Genomic DNA, 9969 nt, shown 5'->3' on the forward strand with positions numbered 1-9969 from the left:
CAAAAAACGGGTGGAGCTTCAAAGGCACAGCAAAGTTAAACAGGCACTGGGGGCTCTGTATTTAGGAGTTGGTGATGATTTGCGTTATTTCTAGAGGGTGTTTGTGGTGGTTTAGGATGAGTTAAATGCAGCCAGAACAAGAGGAGGGAAGGCGGTGCACCTAATAAGCGGTTCCCGGAAACATTTCCCCATAAAAAAAAACCTTCTTTGTCCCATGGTAATGGTGTTTCATGCCAATTTTGTCAATTTCCGAGTTTAACCGTTTTTATTGGTCGATTCCGTGATTCCTTCCGTGATTCCGTAAACGCGGATTTTATAGGGCTCCATTTACAGAGGCTATTAATGATTAATGACAAATAAAATCATGATGTAACAATTTGTTAACCTAAAATAAATCACGTTGTGCAATGACTCAGCCACTTTCCTACTTCGAAGGCCGCCAACTTTGGTCATTTAGTCGACTAATTGGTCGATGCCGTCGTGGTCGACCAAGATTTTCATTGGTCAACCAGCAATGGTATCAGTTTCAATACCGTAAAAAAAAATATGCAACGCACTTATATTGGTGGTATGGATTAAATATCAATATAATGTATTTAATGCCTAAACATGATTCTATGTCCAGCAACAGCTCTGTGTGAGTGCATGCTGCGTGAGTGCATGCTGCAAAAAAAATGGCGTTGCACTTCAGCTGTCACTGCGCTGTCCTCAGAGCAGAGGGAACAAATTAAAACAGGCTTGAAACAAGCATTAACTGTTAAATCAATCCTTTTTCTGCACAGGAACATGGATTATCCTTATATTTGATACATGGATTATGTAAATAGATCCACTGCCATCTCTGGTACTGCGAGCGCACTGCGCACCTGTTTGACGTGTTTGTTTCTCCAAGCGCTGATCTGACTAAAACAAACATGCATGTCATTTGTTTGAGGCAAAAATAGGTTTTAATTGTCGGTTTCAGGTCAGGCTCTGACATAAATACCTGATGTCTGTCGGACCTGTAGGTTTCACTTTTGCTTTGTCGGGTTCTGGTCAAAGCTTGAATAAGGTTCATATCATAAATGGTCTGTGTAAAAAAGCAAATCGGCACCACAAAAAGCCAAAACTAAATATTTGTCTCTTTCTTTCTCCTCATCCTCCTCTGCACCTGTTTATTCATTCTCGATTTTTTTTCATTCTCCGTTTTTTTGTTGTTGTCATCTAATCACTGCGTGAGTTAGTCTTGGTCAACCAACCATTTCCTTGGTTGACTACAGCCCTTCCTACTTCACCTCCTGCAACATCGACAGACCATCAACTTTCCTGCACCTGTGGCTAACCTTAAATTTTAAATCCCTGGTAAGATAATTAAACCGACACAAACACTATTCTGGGAGAAAATAGAGATTTTAATTGCGTGGGGACAGATTTATGGTGCTGGTTAAATATGCATGTTTTATGTGTGGCAAGAGATGAGCAATTAGCCACATGATCATGTGTTATCAAATTCAAGTTATTTTTTGTAGCCTTTCAAATACATTAACTAAAAAAATTTTTTTTAATATAATTGTGTTCATTTAAAATGAGATGCATAAGAATTTGAAGATGCAAAATAGTTTTATTTCTTGTCCATTTATTTTATTTTAAACTGTTTTTAAGTTTCCATTTACATGATCAATATAAATCAAATCAAATTAAATCAAACACTATTCTATATATTTTTAACTGTATATAATGTAATACACTGTATTGTCTTTATTGAGAAGGTATTTTTTTTGGGTTCCAGGAGGACTTTAATCCAGGTGAGATGAGGTTAAATGGTTCCTTGTAGAGTAAAGGTTGCAGACCCCTGACCAGAGGAAGAGGGTTAGGAGACCCCACTATCAGAGCTGGACCCTCTGACCTGAATTCCATGGGGTGAAACAATGCATATGCTAAGTTGGTTATGCTACTGTTAAGTTAATTCAAGTACAGCCTTTCTGCAAAATAAAAAACAGAATACATGTAACCTGTTGTTATGCTTTGCTGTTATTTAAAAAAAATCTTCTTTTAAAATTATATATAATAAATGACCTGTTATTTCAGCCACTGCTTGTTGCAGAAAAACTTAATATTGACACAAAAACATTACAACATTTAGCAAATATATCTCAAGTCATTGATTGTCAATCTTTACTTCATACAAAACTACAGTACACCAGTTAAGTCAACTATTCATCAGCATGCATGGCTATGCTGTACACTCTCCCCACCCCTGCTCAAAAAAAAGGAAAAAAGGGTGCGACCAAATACTGTGCTGGTGAGACCAACTGAGAAAGTTAGTTGCACCAGTGCCACCACTGGCAAAATTAGTGTAGAGCACTGTATAGTGCGAAGTGTTAGAAAAGGCTTGATCATGTGACATTACTTAACCACAGAACAATAGTCGTCAACAGTAGGGATGATAAAAACTAATTTATTTATTACTGTTTGCTGAATTGGTGCAGGTGATGATGAACGGAGTTAGAGAGTTACTCATGCTTGGTATAGTTCCTCCACTAATAAATACTAAAGACAAAGAATAACATTTTATTCAGAAGACGGAGTCCAAGATGCGCTTTCCAATTTTCAAATTACGTACAGTATTAGGTGGGACCCGCAGTAATATTGGGATTGTTATGGACAAAGCAAATTGCTTTTATTAAATAGACGGTGCAGCTGATTTATGTGTTTCTAGGTTATGCAGATAAAAAAAAAAAGAGTTTAAACACGGGCATGCCTGGAAGTCCAAGTGTGCAACAATTATTAGGGCTGTCACTTTAACACGTTAATTGCAATTAATTAATTACAAGTAAAAGTAATGCAAAAAAAAATAACAGTTAATCGCATTTTTTTAGCGTTCCAAACAGCGCGGAACCTTTCTTATTTTAAGAGTTCCCGGTACACCCATAATACTGATGCACAGTCTGCAGTACAAGACTGGAGACTGTCGAGCTGCTCAGCTTCGTTTGCGTTAATTTTGGCTTTTAAAAACATCGGATTGAAAACAAGCCTAGTTGAGTGCAAATTGTGTAAGAAAGAGTTTGCCTCATCACCAAAGCTTTGCAGCCTTCGCTACCACATGAATGTAGCGGCTAGCATGAACAGCGAGCACGGACAGTGCTAACTGCTACATGCTGCACGCCGTCACTGACAAATTAGCAAATTCACTGGATAAATATTATTACAAAGTGGCTATCCGTACGGACAACCCCCGGTGCTATTCGTACGTGGCTTGGCGTTACCAGAAGTCATGTGACCATTCCATACGGACTAACAAAAGAAAAAATGGCTGAACAAGTGACACACGTATGGCAAGAACTTCAAATCCACTTCAGAAGGTTAGGGTTAGGGTTACGGTTAGTCCGAAACGTAGTTTAGGAATCTAGGTATTAATAGCAAACAGAAGTACTGGCCAATGAGGGGCGCTACATATGAATATCTCAACAGTTCATAAATACGTAGCATATCGTGACGATGTTCAGGAATCTACATATTAATAGAAAACAGAAATACAAGTACGTAGCGTCTTAGTCACGTGACCTATCACGTTACCTAAACTGGCCAATGAGGGGTGCTACGTACGGGTAGAATATCAGTATATTGATACGTCTACGTGCGGATAGCCACTGCTTACAAAATATGTTGGTTTGTTCCGATGTGAAATGTACATGCGTGGTACAGGGCAAGGGTGTGCGATCTGACTATATAAGATCTTTAAGGATTAAAACATGACGACGATCTCCCAAATCACGGAGATCGTAGAACCGTCTGTTGTGCACATTTTAACCCTTGCGGTGCCGTGTCTGCGTCATATGTCTCTGGTCCATACACAGCACATCCAAATGTTTTTTTTTTGCCAAATCACACCATTTGCTAGTCAGTAGTGGTGCAACGTCTGTGACACACACGGAGGGAAGGGGGGAGAGGAACACCTCGTGTGCGTGCGCGCATAATAAGTCCGTGTGAATGTCGTCATGTTTATGCCTCCTCTATCTATGTCTTTTAAAGCTCTTATTAAATAAATATTAGCTCTAGTCCAGATGGGTACCCTTGACTATTGTAGGAATTTGAAATTATAAACTCAGATCTGCTTGATGATGTGGGCATAGGCTAGTTTTTAATTCACTCTCCATGTTTAAAAAAGAAGGTGTCATAAGTTGTTTTTTTCTCCATACACTTAAGTGTATGATAATTACAGGTAATTACCTGTTTAAAGGATTAAGGTTTAATGCCTTATATTGCATTTTAATTTGTTTTTATAAGATTCTAAATTGTATTTACGCATTGGATTGACACCTCAAGTTAAATGTTGTTTGTATTTAATGAGCAGAAAAATGTTGCATTAAGTGTTCTACAAAATAAATGGAGAGCAAAGTTATTTGTCTGGTCTTTTTCTTTTTTTTTTTTTGCTGATCAAAAAAATGATCCGATCCGTGACTCAAAACCGTGATATGATCCAAACCGTTAGTTTTTTGATCCGTTGCACCACTACTAGTCAGCATGTCAGCATTACAGACACCAAAGAATTATTAACTCATTCAGTGCCAGCCATTCTCAGATTTTCTACCCCCCTCAGTGCCAGCCGGTTTTGAGCATTTTGACTGATTTTTAAAGACCCACAGAATATTTTCTACTCTGAATATCTGAAATCTGATACCAGATTCTGAAAGATTGAAGCCTCTACTTTCATCAAAAAAAAAAAAAGTGTTTCTGGCTTGTTTTGTTCTTTTGTAATCAACCGTTGAATAGAGCAAGTTTTACACAAATCTTCAGTTTCAGAGCAAAAAGCTGAGAAAAAAGCCTTTTTGTCAAAAAAAAACCCCAGTCAGTGACTTTAAAGCTTTTTTTTGCTTTAGTGACAACTCTAACATCTGAACATCGTTTCCTTATATAAAACTTAAAAAAAACACACAGACCGGGCTTTTGATAGCAAAAATATTATCATTTATCTATCTGGGTCAGAGTTGAATGGATTTCTTACTGTATTTTGGCGTTCCTCCAACTTTCTCTCCCGTCAGTCTACACACACACAACTTCCTCCTCATCCCAGACATGCAGAGTGTCACCGCTTACCCCGTTTTTTATGGTTTTATCTCGCAATCGCCACATTATCCATGAATTCCACACTTGCTCTGGTCAGAGTGTGAGCTGCTGGGAAAGTCAGCTCTGCACGTAGCGCCATTTTCTGTCTTGTAAACGCCTTTCTTTCTCCCTCTGAGCTCCGATGAGCATGGATGATCTCACATCCAAAGGTGCGCTGCTACTTCCTACATGTCACCTATTATTTTGCTATCTGGCTCACAGGCTGAGGGTATTTTGTACCCACCTCCACACCCCCCGACACGCAGGGATGACCCGTTTGGCTCGGTTAGTTGATGGTTTTATCTCACGATCACAACATTATCAATAATCCACTCAGGTCCACACATGTTCTGTGTTAGTATGTGGTGCTGCTGCTGGATACATCACAATATCACTTCATAGCGCAATAATCTCACTTCTTTTCCTGCTTCTTCCTCCTTTGTTGGGTAGCATCAGTGGCTAATCTCTCATCTAAAGGTGCACTGCTGCCATCTTCTGGACACAATTGGTCACTAGAACACCCCAGAGCTTAGATATTGATGAGACCTCTGCCAGGGTGTTTTCTAGTAATCCCCGTGAAAAAATGCAAATGACGAGATATCTCCTCAATGGCGCTGAGCGTTTGGATTTTAAATGACGAGATATCTCGTCAATGGCACTGAGTGAGTTAAGCGCTTAGAAGCACGCTCCGTAATATCACCCAGGCCTAATGTAACCAAAGCAGTAACGTTTTATCTTGTAAAGGATATGATTGTCTAAACTGTGTGAAATTAAGCGTTCAAACACTGCTTAAAGTAGGATTTTATTAATATGAGTGTGTTACCTCAAAAACAAACAGAAATAACTAGACTGATATGCTGCCTTGTTATGTAGCAAGTAGGGATGGGAACGACACGGGATTTGGGAAATCGATTGTCGAGGCCCATGTGTCGACTTTTTGTCGAATTGTCGGCCTTTTTTTTTTTTTTTCTTTTTTTTTAAAGAGCAGCAGCAATGCGGAGGGTGGAAAATAATCTATACTGTTGTACTAGTTAATTTTAGTCTAAAAAACATGGCTCTAGTGTCCAATATTGACCATTAAAGCAGTAATAATAAAAACGAGAGAGAGAAATTTAAGATGTTTATTCAACAGCCTTACAAACACATAAGACGTACTTTTTGCCGTTTGGAATTTACAGAAATAAAACAGCCAGTTCATTTATTATTTAGTTTTGTAGGCTACATGTAGCCTAAACAAGTTATTTTTACAAATAAAAAAAAACAAACTAAATGAACATGTTTATCACTCGTGAAAATAAGCAACAATTAAAATCGAAAAACAGCGTGCCCATTTTTTTTTTAAACCACAGAAAAGGACGGAGCCTGACACCAACAACTCAGATCTCAGTGAAAATAAAATATATATAGGTATCTTACCATTTCGGCCTAATTTTTGTTTAAGAACAGAAGCATGTCTACATGTTTGGGTAGAAGGCGACTGCGGAGTCTATTCACGACCAGTCCTGCGGCTGAAAACACTCTTTCCGCCGGCACAGATGTGGCGGGGATGCAGAGGTAGGCTTTTGCCAGACGGCTCAGGTTTTTAAATCTGGACTCACTGAGAGACCACCAGAGCGCAGGATCCTGACTGGGTGATATTCCTTCTTCGTTTGTGTAACGTTCTATTTCAGAATGGTCAGATGTGACCGTGTCCCCCTTGAAATAGTCCTCTCCGAAGAATGAAACCATTGCATCCACCTGTTTAGCCCTTTTAGCGGGCCCGGACTCGTCATCATCAACGCGCGCACTATCACCTGAGACCGCACGGAGGCCGGACAACAGATCTCTAACCTTTTCTTGCACAGCTTCCTTAACCTCCTTGGTCGTGAACTTTAGGTGTTTGTGACGTGGATCCAAAAAGGATGCGACGAAAGCTGCCTTCTTCGCGGTGCCGGTGTTTTCAGGTTCCATTCGAGAGGTGAAAAAATAAAAATGCAATCTGGAAATCCCACAAGCCCCGCCCCCTCGACATGTCGACACTCTATTTTTTTTGTCGAGGGGAGCATGTGTCGAATGTCGGTCGTTTTGTCGACAAAAAGTCCCATCCCTAGTAGCAAGTGTTGCTAATGCTAATGTTACACTACTTTAGTTAGTTGTGACTAAAATAACTTGTCAGCCTTTTTGTTTGAGGTTAATTGTACTTGGAACTAGTATGAAGAATTGATTACATACATTTTTAAAAATTCTTTGAAAATTACTTTGTCTTATATGATCTTTTATGATCTTTTATACCCTTTTTTTAATTTAGGGCAACAGTTTTAAGTGGGTGAATTGGTTTGTTTTATTAGTAAATAACTTTAAAATAGTCGAAATGATTTGAATGAAGAAAAACAAATTGTGATCAAATCGTGATCGTGCTTTTACAAAAATAAAAACTCGTGATATGATATTTTTCCCATATTGCCCACCCCTAGTACAGGGTCAAACTAGATATTCATCTCGCAGCAGCTGCAGGGTTTGTGAGATGTTTCAGGGAGAGGAATAAATTTCTTCTTTAACATGTCATAGTGCATAAAAATTACACAATGCAAAATCAAAAATCAAGCACAGTTGCACGTCCCCTTTGTCCCATTTCTGCACTAGATCTTAGTCTTGAGGAGCAAAGACTGAGGAGGAAAGGAACAGGACTTCACTCAGCTCATTAGACCTCACAATGCCTCAGGTATACACACATCAGCACAGAAACAGGCTACATGTGCTTTATTGGCTCCCAGAGTTAGGGCCCCACAGAGCAGCTCCTTTACCGCGCTCACAGCTAGCTGCACCGCCGCTAGCCGCCGCTTCACAACTACGGACGGAAAGGCAATGCAATTGGAAAGCAAGCGTATTTTAGCTGTAATTGCACGCAGCCCAAATCTACAGGGACGCTTTGACAAATACTAGGAAAAGAGAAATGGCTACAATTTCACTGTGAACGTTGCTCAGCTTGTGTTAGCCTGTTAGCTGTTAGCCATGTTGTGCTCAGCTAGCACAGGAGAGCGACAAACACGGAATCCCGGCGTGAGGAGCCGACATCACGTCACACTCTTACCTTTCACTTTGATTCTCTGCAAATATGTCAAACGGTGTCCCACCGAACACCGAACGGATCCCCGTCTGTGATGATGGACCGGGACCAGCACCAGGCTGTCTCTTAGCTCATTCAATGGAATCAGGTGTGGAAGAGCCAGATGTCCTCCTCTCCACCCCCAGGTTGTTTAGCATGGAACCAGAGACACTCTGCTCTGAGTAGCGCCACTTGCTGTTCAGGAGTGCACACATCCACATCTTTTTCTTCTTCTAGTCTTGATTATGAAACACAAAGCAGTACAGTACACTACAATACTGTGCAAAGGAAACAAACATACAGAGGCAAAGCGTCAGAATATCATATTATACAAAAACATTGAAAAGAAAACATAAATTAAAAGTCTTCATGGCTTTAGTATTAGTGGAGCATTTAATAGTTCTCAGATATTGTTTGACTTCATTTTCAAAGATGAAAATGAGTGTTTTTTGTTTTGCGTATAAACATTTGTGAATAGGCCATTTAGCTAAAATTATAATAAGATTAATGATATAGAATTGGCTGTAAGTCCAAACAATACAGAATGAGAAGTGTGGTTCAATATAAGTGGAGAATTGGAGAGCAGGTTGCAGATGTCTTTCCCTAATTTGGTTGAAAATAGGCATGACCAAAATAGACGAAAATATGTCTTCAGGGTGTCTTCAGAAACAGCAATTTACACTATTGTCTTTTTTTTTTTTTTTTTTTTTTTTTAATTGTTGTAAAAAATACATTTGATGGGTGAAAATCTGTGAATTATTTTGAAAGATACTTCTCTTACTTTATTATCATATATCTAGCTGGCAGATTCCAAATCTTTTACCAGATAAGATGTACACGCACATCCGTTCACACAGAAACAGACGGGAATGCACACATGATGTGTCTGTACACACACATGTTTTTATGAACCCTTTGATTAGTGCAGAATCTGCACTTTATAGAAGCACAGAGTCAAAAACAGGCTGTTTCACACGGAGCGATGGAGTTCCGCGTTGAGGTTTTTAATCAATGCTCACTGAGGACTGTGATTGGAGGAAACCCTCCTCCCTCCTCTCAGCTTTTATAGGAGGGGCAGGGCCAACAGTGAAAGTTGATGACGCTCAATGGTCACGATAATCCGTCTTAGCCAATAGCAAAATTCAATTGTAACAGCCGGTGTTCAACTCTGAGAGGGCAGCGACTCTGACATTTTACAACTAAATACGCAAAATTAAAATACTACTAAAATGTGAAGAAACCTATCTCCTATCCATGATCTCCATCCCTTGTCGGTCATCACAGTTTCCGTAAGGGCTCGGGTGTGCGTGTCCCTTTAAATGTTGTTGCCGCAAGGAATTGTGGGTCAGCATTATCTTGTCTCCTTTGGTAAAGGATGCATCAGTGTTTCCTAGGCTAAAGGAGCTTATAAAGAAAGCATTTAGCCTCTTTTCCTCAGCTTAAAGAGAACTCTTTATCATGGCCAACACTTAAATACTTGTGGGGTGAAGTAACAGTAGATATGAAAGGAGATAGTACATAAGAGGGACTATTCAGCCTAGGATTAATAAACAGCACTACTTAATACCCAAAAATACAGTACATACAGTATGTATTCAGCAGAAAAAAGTGGGTTTAGGGTTTAGTTACTCTTTAAACTGATAAACGATTAATCATAAGGCAGTTAAAAATCGATTCATAGGTATCACGGTTCACATCGATACCCTGAAATATGAATCGCAGTACTTTTTTAAACAGCAGAGGGCGCTATTTATTTATCTTTCTCTTGTCCAGAAGCGTAGGCGGCGGGCCGAATCTCC

General features: G+C 39.5%; 1 protein-coding gene across 1 annotated transcript in view; it reads right to left on the bottom strand.

Annotated features, from left to right (window-relative positions):
• Positions 1 to 8323, bottom strand: part of senp3b (SUMO specific peptidase 3b) — a 35350-nt gene extending 27027 nt beyond the window's left edge. The window contains exon 1 of the mRNA XM_028475096.1: positions 8156 to 8323. The gene's annotated coding sequence lies outside the window, so the exon portion shown is untranslated. The remainder of the gene's footprint in view (positions 1 to 8155) is intronic.
• Positions 8324 to 9969: the final 1646 nt, after the last annotated feature.

The sequence above is a fragment of the Gouania willdenowi genome, chromosome 18 (assembly GCF_900634775.1).
Source record: "Gouania willdenowi chromosome 18, fGouWil2.1, whole genome shotgun sequence".
Classification (NCBI taxonomy): domain Eukaryota; kingdom Metazoa; phylum Chordata; class Actinopteri; order Blenniiformes; family Gobiesocidae; genus Gouania; species Gouania willdenowi.